Raw genomic sequence first — 19,614 nt, forward strand, 5'->3', positions numbered from 1 at the left:
AACGACCCTTGGGGTTCTTAAAAACCCTTTAAACACAAAGTGACCGCAAGATTCTTTAAAATTCTTAAAAAAGGGGATTTCTAGGATTCTTTCAGCTTATTTTAAAATTTAAACACTTGGTAATCTCAAAATTCTGTCACATTCTTAAAAAAAATTGGTTAATTCAACAGAACTTCCCTCGCCCCTGAAGTGCAGTCAAATAAATCCCACTTCTCTGAAAAATTATCTTTTTTTTGTGATTTTTCTTTTCTGATAACCTCTATAAAATACAAACCAGTGACGTAAATAACGTTCCCGCAGCTTATTTGACTTGAATTTTTTCTTCAGTTTTTAATTTTTTTTTTGTTCCTGGATTTTTTCGAGTTTTGAAGTTTAAAGTTAATTTTTCAATGTTTCAACTTTTCAATTCAATTTCAAGATCTTGCAATTTTTCAGCTTGAGTTTCTCGAGTTTTCAATTTTTAATTTTTCCATTTGCAATTTTTCGTTTCTATTTTTTATTTTCTTTATTTTTACAATTTTTCAGTTTATCAATGTTCCAATTTTATAATTTTTGGTTTTTTCAATTTCACTTTTTTTCAACTTTTCGTTTCGGCAGTTTTTCAGTTCGCAGTTTATCAATTTTACGTTTTTTTTTAATTTTACGATCTCTTCCAGTATTCATTTTGAAATTTTCCACTTTTCCGATTTTCCAACTTCTGGACGTTTCAGTTTTTCGATTTGAAATTTTACGAGATTTCAATTTTTAATTTTTCAATTTTTAGATTTTTAAGTTTTTCATCAAGTTATTCTACGTGACTTACATTAGGAGTACAGTCCAAAATTATTGAATAATAGATTAACTTTATGTTTTTTATTATAATTTCACTTGTTCTATGCAGCAAAAAATTGTTGAAAGAAAACTATGTATATAAAGAAAAAAAAACAAAGATTATAAACTCCGCCCTTCAGCTCACGATGAATAAAATTTTCATCACAATTGAGAAGGGGTGGGTGGGCGGGGCTTATATTTTGTCCATTTTTTCGTCATATATGAAGTTTTCTTTTTCCAACAAGACACTGAAAACATGTTTAACTATCCTGTTGTTGCAAGAAAATTCTACATATTAAAACAAAACAAAGATTTTTTTACACAAATTTTATTCTACTAATTTTATTTTTTGTTATGACATTCCCTACAAACGTTTATTTAAATTTGAAGTGTATCATAAAGTGCAGGTAAATTTACTTAATACAGTTCTGATCAGATTTTAGGATATAAATCTGGATAGGAACACGGACTTTCATATTTTCGTCTCGGAAAAACCATTTCGAAAAAGTTGGAACTGTGTTTAGTCCAAAATCACGAATATTTGGCAGATGTAGCGACTAGTTTTCAAAGCATCCGAAACCTTTGGCTATATTGTTAGAAGACGATTTAGTCAAAATTACTCAGTAGGAGTAAGTCGCTCGAAATTGTTGGTGTTTACTTCACTATAATTAATCATTATCAATCCTAATCTCTAAATATTATAATTTCAGGATAATTACCATTATTATTTGTTTGTGGCCATTACCTCAACAACACATCCTTTTTTCCACTAGTAATTAGAAACCTTTATACCCATTTCCTTCCACTTGAATTCATTTACTGCATAATTGCCACCATTTAAAATACTTCTGTCCATAGTCATACTTCCCCATTTTCAAAAAACTGTGTCTTGTACTCTATAAATATCACAGTTACGCAGTAGTGACTCAGATTACGATACCAATTATTTCCAGCTTCCGTTTGAGCGTTGCGTTATTCCTTACAAAAACTGAATGCTTTTTCTTACTTCTGATTAATTAATTATTATTAAACAATTACATCTCGCTGGAGTTAACATTCAAAGATCCTTACTAGAATTGCGTCACTGAAGTGACCACAATCGGGAAATAATCTTGTCAAATATTACACAAGCCGTAATTTCTCTCCTGTGCGTAACTTCTGCAAAACATCGCAGATAAAATCACGTACTTGAAAAACGGCAAAAACGAACTAGGAATGAAAATGATAAAATTTTACGAGTTATGTATGATTATTGATTAATAAATAAATAGCTGTGTGGTTTTCATGATTACAGATTGCGATCAAATGATATTGATTGAGATTCTTGCACAGAAGTGAAAATCTACATTGCTAAAAATTCTTCAATCTAGGCGTGGTGCGTACAAATATAGACCTAATTCAAATGAGTCACATTTGACTCCTTTAAGGAAATCCGAAATGTGAAAGTTAAAAAGAAGAACACTCTTAACCCAGACACTGATCGAAAGTGATGTAAATGCCAACTGATCAATTTCGAGACAATTAAGTTGTTTTAGGATGGTACGTGTCGAAGTGCGTGAGAACGGTGGTTTGTAATTTTTATGGATCCGAGATAATTATGGAAATTTATGCTGTTTTACAGGCAATGTTTAATAATTACTTTATTATATACAATAATAATATCAATAATTAATTATGTATCGCAGTGTTGCAATTTTTATTTGTTGTTGATTACTTGCCACTACAAAGTTGTACAATTTGTATTTTATGAGGAAACGAATCTAGCTGCATTAGCAGCATTCTTTGAAAAAACCTACTTCTGGAAGGCGTAATCTGGTGAAAAAAATCTTTCCTGCAGCGAGAAACCATACTGCATTAATACGGCAATAAAAATGTCGAAAGTTGCTAAATTAAGCTAATTTATCCTAATTGCCACGGGTTATTCTGCTTGATTTATCTTATTTTCCCGTTCGCCCATTTCCTTCTACCAATTGCTTCATAAAAATTGCTTGTTGGCACACGACAGTTATCACCAAATTATTTTTGACAAAATAAGATATGAAAGCTTACAGCCACATAATTTATAGATTGATTAGGCAACGTGTATCGGTGTCAAATTTCGATAATTATACAAACGATTTAAAATAAAAGATGGGTGGCTTTAACAATAAATCAATCACGATTGTCGCTAGACAATAATTATGTATGTATCGAATTTGAAATTTCGCTCACTTTCTCGCTTTTTTTTTGACGGATTTTCTCAATTAAAATGTAATCGATAAAACGAAAAGCGTCGGTAATGAATGAACATTTAAAGCAACTATCACTGATTTAAAATGAATGTTTTTACTTTATGAGGTTGTAATTAAAACAGTCGATTAACCGGAAAGTAGAATGTGATTCGGTGATTATAATTTACGTTTTATGTACATTTTAATCTTGTTGTTGATTTATTGGCGCTTTTATCCTATTATATCGAGTCGTACTAAAGTTTTCATGTATAGCTTCGATGAAAGTTAAAATTTTCGTTTTTTGTATTTTATTTTAGGCTTGAAAGTGCTCACAGTTTGAAAATTCTTTAACCAAAGTTACCTAAATACAACTGTAGGCGTTTGCACCCACATAAAATTTTGTTACAACAGACGTTTAAGATTTGAGAAACCAAACCATAAATATTGTGAGCAAACTCGGATTTAACTGATTTTTGCCAAAACTGCTATTTGTTACATCAAGCAGAAACACTATAAAACAATTCTAAAACCATAAAACGTCTTGGAGAAATTTATCTACAACAGTAATTAGGTATCAGTGACAGGTAAGATTAACTAAAACGTTGTAACGATATTAATTATTACAGTTGCGTCATTTGCATACATATGCAATCAACAAGAAAAGAATAAATTGGTACTAATAGATACTATAAATACAATAAAAGAAATAAATTTTAAACGTTTCCTGCTTTTTTCATATCACTGATAAATATGAAGTGAGCAAGAGTCTTAAAACGAATCCTTGTAATTTTCAGTTTGGTACAATCATAAAAATTGGTCCAAATATTTTCAAAATTGTAGTTGTTGTTCGCTTTCTCCTTAATATCCTGTGTGTCTCGACAAAATTTCACTGTCTGCATTCTGGGAAGTTAATTTTTACGATCATGTAATATCTCATTAAAATTACATTATAAAATGCATTGAATGTCAAACACTTAAATCTGGCACCCCGAAAATTCTACCTTAAAGTGTACAAACTACTGCAGATAAATTCGAACTTTACAGTTGCGCTTTGAAATTTTTCAGACCAAGGTCCCAAGGTAACCGTTCGCCCTTCAATAAAAATTAAAACAAAGCCAATCAGCATTAAAATATCTGATCTGAACACAATACAGTTCCGTGGATACCCCATAATTAAAAATTTTATCGTTCATGTTACCGTTTACTGTCTCACCTAGATTCTTTCGCAAGCACTGAGTCACGTATGAAACACACATAAAAAAGACAATATCGTTCGAAATTGCCGGCCATAAAAATAACAGGCAATTATAAAGCCATAAGTCCGTCTCCGAATCGTTCCTTCGGAAAATCGAGGGAGTGTCCTCAACCATAAACCCGCGAAACACTGAAACCCCATTAAAGAGCTATCACCAATCATTTTCGTTACGCAAACCTGCGGAAAACATCGAGCTTGTGTAATTTTCTATAAATTAGGTAGTTACTTTGGCCGTGAGGTACGGAGCAATGTCGTGTGCTTAAACTGTGCTACAGTTACGAAGTCGATAAAAAAATCCACATTTCGAAAGCTTTTGAGTGAATGTGCGTATACTTAACAAAGAATTTCGTTCCACATAATTGACTCTGTCTCGTTTAGGAACGTGGACGTGAATGAGATGGAGACAGCTGAAAATTTCATTGAGTTATTGACTCTTTTTTTGGATTTATTTAAATTGCATTATTTTGACAAAACACTTTCACATTCTGTTAGACTATTTCGACGATTATTTCTAGTGGTCAGTGGGGGACTGCGTATTGCATGTAATTGTCTGTGTGAAGAAAGTTGCTTTGTTGTGGTGGAAGTTGGACATACATATTTATTCGATTTGAAGAATAGGAAATGCAGCAACTGGTAGAAAACTTAAACCATAAAAGAGATTTATGATTGGTAGCCGGCGATGACGAGTCGTTTATGTGTTATTGACGTATGAACGTGGATTTTAATTAACGGCTGTCTCTTCATTAACATTTTAATTTATCTAATAATTCGCTACAATATATTCGTAAAATTGTTACCGTAATTATTTGCATTGGTAATTCTCGAATCGTATGCCTATCATAACAAAAATGTCTATTCTACTTTGCTCTAGTTACGTTTAATATTGCGTTATTATTGCATGTAGATTTTTTATCAATAATATAAAAAATTGGTCAATTGCAACTTCATTACCACATTAGGTATTACACACTTTTTAGCAGTAAACCATTATAAATAATGTTATAAAAAAGTGGTCCCTATTTAAATAATCTTCTGTTCCTCTGGATGGTTCGCGAACGCCGCTTCGAGATTTTTCTGGAGCCCGCCATCGAGACTTCCGGCAACCCGCTCCAGGCTTTTCTTTATGCGAACGGCGCCGTACGTACTAGAAAGTCCTCGAGAAAACCCAAAGGCGTCGTACTGGGCCAGCGTATGTTTAAGGCAACTTGTAATAGACAAACGGACACGAGAAGGCCTACTTTTACATGTTCTAGGAGCTACGAAGCCTCGAGAAAATATGAAAGTAGCTAAAAATGTCTAAATACATCGTTCAAAATGTGTAATTATCCAGATAAAAATGTGTAAGAGAACATACAGCACGATTACTGTAATTAACATCTTACCGGTGTATCTGTACTGTAATCATACAAACTCGGTAGCAATGACTTAATTGTAAAATTCCTATCTGGTAACTTGTGTTATTTAAAAATTAAGAAATGCAAGTTGCACGCATTTACCGTAAAATTATAAATGTCTAGTTAAATTATCTCTCAATAAAGCCACTCCGAATGTGGTAATTAACTTTTTTTAATGCATGTTGAGATCTGTACCTATAGAATTATCCAACAAACCAAAGATTAACACCCGACGTTTTTAAAAATGTCAATTTCTTAGATAAATTTCTAACCATTACCTTACATAAAAGGAAGTATCGCATATCGCTAAAATTATATCACTTGCTTGTAAATGTACAGAAATTTCCACTCTCCAGTGATGACCACACGTTAAAAATTACCCATCATCAACTATTAAGCAACCTAAATAACCAAATTAACCTCAGGATCCAAGTGTCCCAATTCGACAAGGAAGCTTAAGTTTGTCTTAATTATAGTTAATTTCTAACTAAAAAATTTCACAGTGCAAACACTCCACAACGGTTTATTATTTAAACATTACTTCCAACCGACCGAATTGTTTTCATAATAAGACAATAATTAAACTCTTAATTACTTTCACTGGCGTTCTGTTATTTTAATTGAGTAAATCGGATGTGCGACAAATCGAAGATCATCGGTATGTTGGACACGAAATATCAATTTCTAAATCGCTTTCTTCTACTTAAAACATGCTTCGTCGGATGTTTGTTAATCGATTAATTACCGTTCGACTAATGCAACATGCAAGCCCATTCACGACCCATCACAAATGCACCCAAGGCGAAGTGAACTTGAACTAAGATGAACTGGGAAGAGCTATGGAGGACGTCTGCAAGAACAGCCTTGCATCTTGCATAATGAAATTACAAAGATTAGCACTGGGGTAAAACTACTTTCAAGACATGTAATCAGGACGGCTGAAATTCGCAGTAAACTGAAATCTCGGATACGAATAACAAGTGTACGAGTATTACCCCATCCAGCGATCGTTGCTCAAAAGTAACAGTACTTTTTTTATTTTCTTAAAAGTATTACATAAAGATATACGTGCAAATAAAGTAGTAGAACATTCATATTACAATCCAATAACACGTTATTAACTTTACGACTAAACGATATCCATTCTAAATCATTCATCAAAATTGCAATCAGCAAGGGTCTCAAACTGGAACCTTGACACAAATCTGTGTTACAGTTACAAATAAATGACATGCAATTTTGATAATGAACGTTGCGTTTTTGAACAAACAGAAACATTTGGCCACATTTTCTTTTTTAAACTGACTTAAATTTCGTACAGTTTAACATTTCCAGACAGTTATCGTCGTATTAACTGATAACTCCGTTCATTTATACTACTGTTGTTGTTGTTCAAGACACGAAACTGAAGACGTTTTATTTGTCTACATGACATTGATTTAGCGATTATATTAGCATAAGAAAATACACTTTTTTAAGAGTACTTATGAATCCATGGAAATCGGATTCCGTAAGTTATGCATCTAAGGCGAAATGAACTTGAACTAAGACGACCTAAGAAGACCTCGGAGGACGTCTGTTGCACCAACCTTGCATCTGTTGCACCGGTCAGACTGAAATTACGACTCTTTCACGTCTTTGCGTGTAAAGTTCCTTTCTAGGGAATCTCATTAGAGAAATTAAATTTTCCCACAAAATGCTTCCATTTAATCATATCCGTTCCATTTTATCCACTAATTAAAATCCCCCGACAAAAAATGCAGCTTACAACACCCACAGTCCCTAGGTGTGTCACCGTGAGGTCACGCACTTTATGATCCAATAATTTTCAGCAGGAAAATAATTAACAGAGTCCTGCATCAGGATAAGTGATATAACGGCATTGTGTAATACAGACGACTACATTATCCTGCAAACTCGCCTTAATATGGTAGATGCATGTAATTGATATCGTAAACTTATGCCTTGCAAGGCGGCATTTCTATTCATCAGTCGCTCTACAAAATCGCCTTGAATGTAAACTCAGCTTAGCAAGGATCAAACAAGATACTAAAATACCTGGGATAAATGAAAGTAGTACTGCGCTTATTTTGTTACTGCTGTCGGTTGACTTGAAGGATCATTCATTATTGTGTGTGTGAAATGGTAGGAAGGAATGATTCGACAAGAGATCCAAATATCAAAATTTTAATAACAATAGGTACTGTGGGACCAGCACTTTGTCATATTTCATAATGGATTGTTGATTTTAGCGATAGGAGGTCCTGGAGAATATTTTCCAACAAGCTTTTTTTCCTGAAATTCTAGTTAAGACCAGTGTTGCAAAATTGATATCTCGGAAGGTAAACAGGAATGCGGTATTTGTTTTGCTTCAGAGGCAAGGAAAGTTTTGTTAAAATAAATTACAATGACAATTCTCGAGGAATTTACAGCCTACAGGACGTTTCAGCCGCCTTTTCCTTTAATTAAATGCTACCTGAACATTAATTTGTCAAACACGACTTGCCATTGTTTATGTTGCGACATTTCCAATCAAACGGCTAAATTAATTTAAATTAACACGATTTTATTATATTGTTAAAGGCTTTAGCTGACAGCATTATTATGTACGTCCTGTATCAATTTCCACAGGATAATGTCAATTCAAACATAAAACTTGACTTAATTAAAAAATAATAGAACTGTTACGTCGAATCGTTCACGCTCTCTCACATTTTTAATCGACAAATATAGTAAAAATATTCCATTAAGAGCGTTATTAAATTTTTATTTCACAAATAAATAAACGCCACATGGAAACCAGTGAAAACAATAACTACTCGTTTATAAAGTGAAGGTTGTTTTTCTAATGTTAATGAACGTTTATATAAATAGTTAAATTAATCGTATTAATTATTTATGGTATTTTCAATTAACGGCTCGTAGCTCTAGCAGTTCTCCAGTTGTTTCCAAATAATTTATTTATTTTTAATATTCTCCAAAGCGAGTCATTATTGTCGTGTTTATGGCTCGATTATCGAGCAAATTGCATAACTATTGTGATTTTCTGCAATTATTCATTCCTTTCAAATAGATTGTAGAAATAACTATAATGAAAGTAGCCGATTCGATATTATTATAGTACAATTGACAAATCATTATTCGTTGTTTGAATTAGATCATTTCCTGAAAATCGCGAAACCGTTTTTCAATCAGAGTGTTTTCGGATGAGATGCTAATCGTATTAAGTGTAATTAATGGAGGTGGCGGTGATTTCCTGTTGCAAGAATGAAATATTTCAGACCTACCCATGCCATGGTTCACGGGTTCGAAATGCCATTTCTTATTTTTATATGGGGAATTATGAAATGGTCGTGGGTTGTGGATGACAAAGTGATTTGTAAATATTTATATTTACAAGAGCGGCGATGCAGTAATTTAAGGGACACAATATGTGGCGGCTGCTTTTCAGACTTCAAAAGCCATAAAGCTTTCGATTCAGTTTTTAGAAAATTATTCTTAAACAAAAAATACGAATATATGCTTTATTTTGTAGTCTTCTTATCTCCCATTTTTCGCATTTTTCGCTGTTATGTCGTCAAAATAATATTTCTGAACATTTTTTTGTTATCGTGGATAAGAAAAGAACGCATTTTTTTATGGGTTTCACAAAAAACTACGCAAATGCAATTTTATCAAGACCGTCGCTTATCTATGCAAAAAATCACTCATAACTTGACGTTTTCCATTTACTTCGAATATCACGCATTGTTTAACAGTAATATTGTTGCTACGTGACAAATACACGTTATAAAAGTAAAAGCTAATCAAAGTTAAGATTTTGACACCGCGAAAACAAGCACCCATTAGTTTTGGATATAGTAATATTGTATCTGAAATGGCATGTGATCTCCGTAAAAATTTCAGAAGCCGAATTTTCACCTCGATCTTTCGTATAAACTTAAACAAATAAGAACAAGCCGTCTTCACACTTGTCGTTTTAATAACATCGGCACAGATTGCTGTTCAAATTGCAAATCACTTACGTCACGCGAATAGGCGCAGTTTCGTCTTGCCCATAAATCCGCCTCCCTACAACTACCGGATTTCTTTGGTTTCAGTAATTAAAGTTAAAAATAAAATACATAACGGTTAGCAATAAATTTCACAACTACCTAACTGATTAACGACACACTACTTGGTCTGAAAATTCGAACACCTTCCGGCAACGATAAGCGCTTACTAAATGTTTCCTAAAATCAACTCAAATCCGTAAACAAGAGAAATTTTCACATAAATTTTCGCACTCGCTACCAAATAGAGGAAAACTAATCACCCGTTGTGGCTTGTATACATCGTCCTTTCTAAATCAATTTGGCTTTTACCAATTAAATAACTAACTATGAAAACGGAAACACTTGATATCGTTCTAATATTGCAATTAAGGTGCAGCTGTAAATTATTTTCAGTTTATTTTTCAAAAATAGTGGATTTTTTGAAATGACTAATGGTTTCATGGTGACCATAAACCTGATAAGTTTACTTCTGTAACAGTAGATGGCATTTATATCCATTAACAATTTAAGTCTTCGTACGTTTATGATCATTTAACTACACGAACACAGAAAGCTGCTTTAAATGCAGTTATGCTACATGCTGCGAACGTAAAAAATGAGCAGGAAGTAAACCCGAATACGTTTTCCTGCGTACGTCATGTTTATCTACTAATAATAATGCCGAATGAAAGCACTCTCTACATTCTGTTAAATAAGCCACTAGATCGATAAATTATATTAATTGCTATCTCACTATATTGATATTTATCTCATGTGCTGCACATTGTCCACTACCAGTCACTGACATGAAAGTAAAATAGTAATTAGTAATTATTTCTCGAAATGCCTCTTCTTACCGCATTTGAACAAGCGGTAATTACGACAGTGGGCAGCGTCGATAAAAAATTCACACTTCAGCGGATAATATGTCATATCCTGTATGACTTTACCGCTGCTCTAATTAATACAATATGACACTATATGCACGACTGAGTGCGATTTTTAGCAATTTGTCTGCACCTCCAGGGATAAACACAACAGTTTAGAAAGTGTAAGCGAGTAATCGTGCGTACGCAATTTAGTCATGAACTTCTATGGAAAAAGAATTGGGAAAGAGCGATATTCAAGGTTAGAAAATGCTCCCTTAACTTTCCCACAGTCAATTTAATTTAATGCTTGTCAGGATGAAGGAAAATCAGTGTTTATGTAACGATCAAATTCGCGACGTTTAATCAATTAGAAAATCTGAAGCAATTCCTTTTTAAGAATGCACGAGTCGAAAACTACCGGATCAATCAATTTTTTTCATTCGTGTTTAATATCCTAGACGCTTTTGTTCCAATTTTTTTTGCCACTATTGTTTGTGAGGAGGGGAGTGCTAGGTCTACAACTATCGTTTCATTGGCCACTTGCCCCAAGGAAATTACTTTTGCAAGTGTTATAATTGGAATGAGTAACAAATTTTGTCGCCTGTTATTTAATTTACGTAATTTGAAGGAGCTGGTGAGATTTATTCGAGTTAGAGGGACAAAATTTGGACAAGCGTAGGTAGCGGGAAAAGTGGAATGCGTTTTTTATGATTCTAGGAGAAAAAATAAAGTGTGTCGAAGTGCTTTTTGATGAATTCTTTTACACTTTGCTACTTTTATGTTTTCTCGACATTTTATGGCCCCTAGAGTACGAAAAAATAGGTCCCCTGTTTCCGTCTGTCTGTCTGTCTGTCTGCCGTCTGTCCGAATTTTTATTAGTAATTTAGTAAGTTGAATAATTTCAATTTTATAAAATAAGATAATCCTTCCTGTGGTTTATAAATTAATTTTTATTTTTACCCTAGACATACAGATGTTTGAAAAAAAAAAATCTAAGTTGTATATTAAAGCAATTTAGCTCTTTGAAATCTTGCATATGTTTTTTAAGGTTAACCAAGGTAAATCATTATCAAAATTTATTCGTTTATCCTCACTGAAATATGAAAATATTACTTTATAATTGTGGTTTATCAATGCACTGATAGATATTCGAAATGCTTATAGACGGTGGCTCAAAAAAATTAATAAATGAGGCAATATATTGTATCGATTAAAATCAAGAACTACTCATTCCATTTTCCCGAAAATTTTTGAATACAGTTATTACTAGTAGTTATTACATCCATCCAAATTTCTTTCTTATTTACATTTACTTTGCCATTGAATACATATCTTTATTTTAACTTATTAGGGTTATAAAAAAAACAGTAAAATTCGCAAAATCATATCATAATTTTTTGATATCAGAATTTTTGGTTTTTTCTTTTTTCTTCAGTTTTACAATTTTTCGTTTCTACAATTTTTCGGTTTACGATTTTCCAATTTTGCAGTTGTCGATATTACAATTTTTTATTTTTGGTTTTTAATCTTTTCGTTTCTTCAGTTCTTCAAGTTCCTGAGTTCCTATTTTTAGATTTTTCAAATTTTTCATTTTATACTTTTTCGTTTCTGCATTTTAAATTTTGCAGTTTTGCAGTTTTTCGTTTTTTCTTTAATTTAGGAAGTTCAAAAATCGAAAAACTTAGAAAACGAGACATTGCGAAAACAAAAAAGTAAAAATCGAAAAACTGCAAATCGAAGAATTGAAGAAACAAAAAATTGAAACATTGAAAAATTAAAATTGGACAAACTTAAAAAATTGGGAAGAAGAAAAAACGAATGGAATCGAAAAATTGTACAATGTAAAAATGAAAGAATCTTCAAAAATGCAAAGTAGAAAAACTACAACAGTGGAACATCGAAAAATCGAAAAACTAATAACCGAAAAATTGAAAAATCACGTGAATGAAAAGTGTTAAAGTGCAATAATTGCAGAAAAAGGAAAAATTGTAAAATCGTGAAATTGACAAAGTGAAAACCTTTAAAAATTATAAATATTATTATATACTTAAAATGAAAACTAGAAAAAATGCAAAACAAAAATTAAAAAATCAAGAAGTTAAAAAACCGGAATATTGAAAAATCCAAAAAGTAAAAGATTTCACTTTAAAAAAAGAGATATTATAAAAACAGAACATTGAAAAACCTAAAAATAAAAAACTGAAATGAAAAATTTCAAATATAAAATTTGAAAACTCGTGAAATTTCAAATCAAAAGACTGTAAATCTAAAAATATATCCACATATCAAAATATTCATATCATAATAAAAAATTGAAAAGTGCAAATAAAAAATAAAATAAACGGAAAATTGCAAAAATTGAAATTGAGAAAGCAAAAACTTATAAAAACGGAACATTGAAAAATCGAAAAATTGTAAGAATAAAGAAAATAATAAACCAAAAAGAAAATTGCAAACGAACATTTTATGAAACGAAAAATCAAAAATTCCAAAAATAGAAAAATTAAAAATTGAAAACTGGACAAATTTTAAGTCGAGAAATTACAAAACCTGAAAAATTTAAAACTTGGAAAATTTGCAAATCGAAAAAGTGAAGAAACAAAAAATCGAAAAACCAAAAGATTGTTTTACGAAAAATTATAGAATCATCAAAATTGTAAAGTCGAAAAACTGCAACACTGAAAGGTCGAAAAATTGAAAAATTAAATACCTATCGAGAAATAGAAAAATCGAAAACCGAAAAATTGCAAATCGAAGAATTCAAAAATCGAAAAAAAAGAAAAATTATAAAATCAGAACATCGAAAAATTTAAAAATTTTAAAAATAAGGAAAACGATGGAAATCATTTTACATTTTTCAATTCTACAGTTTTGCAATTGTTCCTTTTTCTTTTAATTCTTTTAAATCGAAAAACTAAAAAACCGGAAAAATTGAAACACAAAAATCGAGAAATTACAAAAACAAAAAAATTAAAATCGAATGTGACCAAACGAAAAATCGAAACATTGACAACTAAAAATCGATAAAACTTAAAAATCAAAAAACATTAATGAATAGAAAAATTGGAAAGAAGAAAAAACAAATCGAATCGAAAAGTTGGAAAACACAAAAATTGTGAAGTCGAAAAATGATAGAATCTTCAAAATTGCAATGTAGAAAAACTAACACTGAGAGACCGAAAAATAGAAAAATCAAATAAATGAAAAAGTTTTAAAAAGCAATAATTGCAAAAAAGTGAACTTTTAAGAACTATAAATATTATTGCATATTTTAAATGAAAAGTAGAAAAACTGCAAATCAAAAATTGAAGGAACGAAAAATTGAAAAATCCAGAAACTGAAAAATCTAAAATTGAAAACAGAAACATTTCGAATCAAAATATGTATTGGAAAATCCAAAAATTAAAAATTTTAACATTGAAAAAAGGAAAAATTATGAGAAAAGAAAAAAGTTTGTGAATTTGCTAATCGAAAGATTGTAAATCTAAAACTTGAAATATCCAAAAGTTGTAAAATCAAAAAACTGTAAAATTTTACAAAATTGTAGAACCAAAAATAAATACATAATTGAAAAATTGCTTTAAAAAAAAATGAAAAAATTATAAAAACTCGAAAAATTGAAAACTAAAAATTGCAAAATTGAAAAATTATAGAATCATCAAAATTGTAAAATCGAAAAATTGAAAAATTAAATAAATTAAATATCGAGAAATAGAAAAATTGAAAATTTAAAAGTCCAAAAATTGAATTAAAAAAAGAAAAATTATAAAATCAGAACACTGAAAACCCGAAAAATTAAAAATAAGGAAAACAAAAAACGGAAACGACAAATTGCAAGTCGAAAAATTGAACAAATAAAAAAACGGGCAATTGGGAAATTGAAAAATTAAAAATTGAAAACTCGAGAAATTTTAAGTCGAAAATTGCAAAACCCAAAAATTGAAAATTTTGAAAGTTGTAAACTTGAAAAACAGAAAATTTTAAACTTGTAATTCGAAAATTTGCAAATCTAGAAACTGAAGAAACAAAAAACTGGAAAGCCAAAAAAATTGTAAAATCGAAAAATTATAGAACAATCAAAATTGTAAAGTCGAAAAACTGCAAATCGGGAAATTTAAAAATCCGAAGATTGAAAAAAGAAAAATTATAAAATCATAACATTGAAAATCCGATAATTTTTAAAAATAAAGAAAATAAAAAACGGAAACTACAAATTGCAAATAGAAAAATTAAACAACTGAAAAATTTTAAAATTGAAAAATTAAAAATTGAAAACTCGAGAACTTTTAAGTTGAAAAATTGCAAAAATCAAAAGTTTGAAAAAGGAAACAACGAAAAAGTTAAAACTGAAAAAACAAGCAGTTATAAAATCGAAACACTAAAAAATCGAACAATTGAAAAAATAAAGAAAATAAAAAACCGAAACGAAAAATTGCAAATCTAAAATTTGAAAACTTGTGAATCTGCAAATCGAAAGGTTGTAAATATAAAAATTGAAATATCCAAAAATTGTAAAATCAAAAAACTGAACGATTTTACATATCTTAAAATTGAAGAGACAAAAAAAAGTTCAAAATTGAAAAATTGCGAATAAAAAAATCGAAGAAACGAAAAATTGAAAAATTGAAATTAAAAAGACAAAAAATGATAAAAGCGGAACATTGAAAAATCGAAAAATTGTAAAAATAACGAAAATGAAAAACCAAAACAAAAAAATGCAAATCGAAAACTTGAAGAAATAAAAAATTAAAAAATCGAAAAATTGAAAAATTAAAAAATGAAAAATTTTAAAATCGGAAAATTGTAAACTTGCAAACTAGAGAATGTTCAAATCGAAAAACTAAAAAAACAAAAATTGTAAAATCGAAAAGTTATAAAAAAATTAAAATTGTAATGTCGAAAAACTGTAACTCTCAAAGATCGAAAAACTGAAAAATTAATTAGCGAGAAATAGAAAAATTGAAAATCGAAAAATTGCAAATCGAAAAATTCAAAAATTCCAAAAATTGAAAAGTTTCTCAATGAAAAAATAAAAATCATACAAACAGGAAAATAAAAAACAGAAATGACAAATTGCAAAATCTAAAAATTCAAACCTTAAAAAGTTTGAAAATCGAAGCACAGAAAAAATTAAAACTGGAAAAACAAAAAATTATAAAATCGAATAATTGAAAAAATAAACTAAATAAAAAACGGAAAGGAAAAATTGGATATCGAAAAATTGAAACCTCGAGAAGCTCAAATCGAATAATTGCGAAATCTAAAAATTGCAAAATTCAAAAGTTGGAAAATTGCAAAACGAAACTAAAAACTCGAAAAACTGCAAATTGAAAAACTGAAGAAACAAAAAAAATAAAAAACGAAATGGAAAATTCAAGTCAAAAAACAAAGATCGCAAAAAAATGTATAGTTTTACAAAGAAAACGGGATCTGTTGGGCTGTATTTCAGTGGCGAGGGAAATTCTGCCGAAATAACTTTCAACCATTTTCTTATCTGAGGTATTATGTGTTTATCGTAGTTAAATAATTTTAGAAGCAATTATTGTTAATTATTAGGTACCTTGCACTAACTAAACATTAATTTTAGAATAAATACCATTGTTTTATAACAACAAAGAATTACTTGCAATATTCTCTATAGAACTTACTATGGTTTTATATCGAGGCATACCTTGTTATTCACTCGCTAAATCCACAAGTAATACAAAAACAACTTCTAACTATTGCATATGACTAAAGCGTAGCTCCGGATTCTGTTGATACATTTGTGTTCCGTGATTCAAGTATCCGGATAGGGTTTTTTCACAAAGTTAACTAAGAATTGCTTTTACCATTATTTCAACTTAACTTTGCACCGCATTATTTACGAACAATGGGAAATAAAGTTAAATTACGAACAAATACTTGAACACATAGAACTGAAAGTATTTCACCATTTTTGATTTCACTGTTTGCTTTAAAAATCCAACAACAACGTATTTTAGCTATTCATAAGCATTTGTGAACCTGTTGAACTTTTGACAACAGAAAGACATGCACTTCAAAATCTTACCACATTATGCATATATTTGCATTACGTCATTTAGCAAATCGGCGCACTATGCAAACATAAATTAATTTTCTTATTTAATAGAAGGTCTAATGAAGGCCGCATTATTTAAGCATCGTTTGTTCAGGGCGTTTCCCTTGTGCATTAGGCGATCCTTTTTCTGAAACAAACCAAACGAGGTTAAGGATACAAAATCCTGGACAATATCGCTTAATTAAATCGGCTCCAGCACAGACAATTAAAGTCGAACCTTTTGAACCATTATAACGCCTCGTAACCATATATCTCGATTATAGCCTTACACAACGATACTAGTTATCAAAGCTTAACAAGTAGCGTTCTGCTCTGATATGCATTCAGCGAATGGAAAGATTATAATTCGAAAAAGGCCTTTACTGACTATAAACCAGAAAAACACGCATCGCAAGAGTGTAGTAAATACAGAAAAAGAAATTATTTTCATGATGCGAGAATACTAATCGCTTCATTTGCCATAGTTACGTTAGCCACAAATCGGCTTCCTCTTGTCAAAGGGACGATTTATTTTTAAGACACAATTGACTTTCAAAACACAATAAAAATTATCGCACGAAGTGTGAAAGGCTACATTTCACTTTTACGAGGAAAACGCGTGCCAACTTGAGGTGTAAGTAATGTTTTCAATTAAAATAAGTGTTGGATATTACTAATAATTAGCTCCTGTGAGATAGACCTGAAAGATCAAAGCTTTCGACTCGTGTTTAATAACGAACGTGACATGTGTGGACTTACGCAACGCGAGAAAATTTGATCTTGCATATTCGCCATTAGCAAAATAGATTGTTGTATTGTGGTCACCTTGTAACCGAGTAATTTCAACAATACACAAAGTTGATTTGTTGCTACGAAAACGGTGACTTGAATAAATTAATCGGAACCGATTATAGCAGTCGCTTGCGCAAAACGTTAGATAAGGTAAGTGTCCAAAAATTCGCCTCTTAATCTTACGAAAGAGAGTGCACCTATATGCTAATTTTCGCCAAATAATCGCATTATTAACGATTACGTTTACGTGCAACCGTTACGCCAAGCTCCACTACCGTGCAAGAGTTTGTTAGAACGATCGAAAAACAAGTGTAAATTGAATTTGCGAGCTGAAGCACGATTTTGCTTGGTTACCACTCGAAACGACGTAAATTGTAGCAAAAATTTTATACGTTGGAAACGACATGACGTCTTTGTATTTTACATGACGTCGAAATGCCCCTTATCAGACCACAAGCAATTTCAAAAATGTACTTATGGAAAATGCATACATTACTATATGACGTTCGAAACGGACAACAAACTCAAAATTGTTTTGTTTGTTAGTGTCTGTATAGACAAAATGCGCAAATATTTTGCATACAGACATATTATACCAATATTTGTTTAATATTAACATGCAATCGCCTGTTTAATCACAAAATTTAAATTTTGCATAAACTCCGTCTAGGTATAATAGTATACTTTGTCAAAATTTGTATTGACTTTCAAATTGTATGTAAATTCTGCCCATTCTAGAAAAGGTTTATGTGCGTTTGTTATTGTAAAATGTTCAGATTTTATTTCAAAAACCTCGATTCCTAAGATAAAAAATTGGTCAAAATTTATAAATTAAAAATTAAAATTATAAACCACTATTTACGCCCCTGGTTACACTCCTGCAGCATTTTTCAATGCTTTAATTTTTCATTATTTATTTGTTTCTTCAGTTTTTTGATTTGCAATTTTTCGAGTTTTCAAGTTTAAATTTCTCAGTTTTTAGATTTTAATTTTTCAATTTTTCGATTTGCAATTTTTCGTTTCGGTTTTTTGTTTTATTTATTTTTTCAATTATTCCATTTTCCATGGTTCGATTTTATAATTTTTTGTGTTTTGAATTTTAATTTTTAAAATATTTCGATTGGCAATTTTTAATTGTCCATTTTTTTGTTGCTTCAATATTTAGACTTTTTTATTTTTCATTTCTTCAAATTCTCGGTTTTCAATTTTTAGTTTCGGTTTTCTATTTTCTTTATTTTTTAAATTTAAATGTTCCAATTTTATAATTTTTTGTTTTTACAATTTAATTTTTTTTTCATTTTCCTTATATTTTTCGATATGCAATTTTACAATTTCTCATTCTTTGTTTTTCAGTCTTACGATATGCATCTCTTCGAACTTTGATGTTTAAATTTTCCAGTTTTACGTTTTTTCAAATTTTGGATGTTGCCATATTTCGATTTATTTTCAATTTCACTAGTTTTCAATTTTTAATCTTCCAGCTATTAGATTTTTCGGGTTTTCATTTCTTCAATTTTTCAATTTCCGGCTTCTCGTTTGGGTTTGTTATCTTTTTTTTTTATTTTTCGGTTTTTCAATGTTCAAGTTTCCAAATTTTTCTATTTTCTGATGTGAAATTTTTCAATTTTTGAGTTTTTCAATTATTCGATTTTTCCATGGTTGGATTTACATAATTTTTTGTTCTTTGAATTTTAATTTTTAAAACTTTTCGATTTGCGATTTTTAATTTTTTTTTTGTTTCTTCAATATTTAGATTTTGCAATTTTTCGATTTAAAATTTCTCGAGTGTTCAACTTTAAAATTTTAATTTCTCCATTTTTTAATTTTTCATTTCATCAAATTTTCGATTTGGAATTTTTGGTTTCGATTTTCTATTTCCTCTATTTTAAAAATTTCTCCAATTTTATAATGTTTCCTTTTTACAATTTAAATTTTTTCAATTTTTCCTTTCTTATATTTTCGATATGCAATTTTTCAATTTTACTATTTGCAACTTCGAGTTTTCACGTTTAATTTTTCCAGTTTTCCGATTTTCCCATGGTTGGATGTTACAAATTTTGGATTTTGCCATATTTCGATTTGCAATTTTACGACTTTTCAATTTTTAATCTTTCAGCTATTAAAGTTTTCGGGTTTTCATTTCTTCGATTTCTCAATTTCCAGTTTTTCGTTTCGGTTTATTTTCTTTT

The 19,614-nt window shown here is 30.1% G+C and overlaps 1 protein-coding gene across 1 annotated transcript in view; it reads right to left on the bottom strand.

Annotated features, from left to right (window-relative positions):
- LOC135135018 (troponin C, isoallergen Bla g 6.0201-like) overlaps positions 1 to 16,379 on the bottom strand; it is a 59,993-nt gene extending 43,614 nt beyond the window's left edge. The window contains exon 1 of the mRNA XM_064063958.1: positions 16,244 to 16,379. The gene's annotated coding sequence lies outside the window, so the exon portion shown is untranslated. The remainder of the gene's footprint in view (positions 1 to 16,243) is intronic.
- Positions 16,380 to 19,614: the final 3,235 nt, after the last annotated feature.

This window comes from Zophobas morio, unplaced genomic scaffold (assembly GCF_036711695.1).
Source record: "Zophobas morio isolate AGI-343-1 ecotype UQ-CSIRO unplaced genomic scaffold, CSIRO_AGI_Zmor_V1 ptg000004l, whole genome shotgun sequence".
In the NCBI taxonomy this organism is placed as follows: Eukaryota; Metazoa; Arthropoda; class Insecta; order Coleoptera; family Tenebrionidae; genus Zophobas; species Zophobas morio.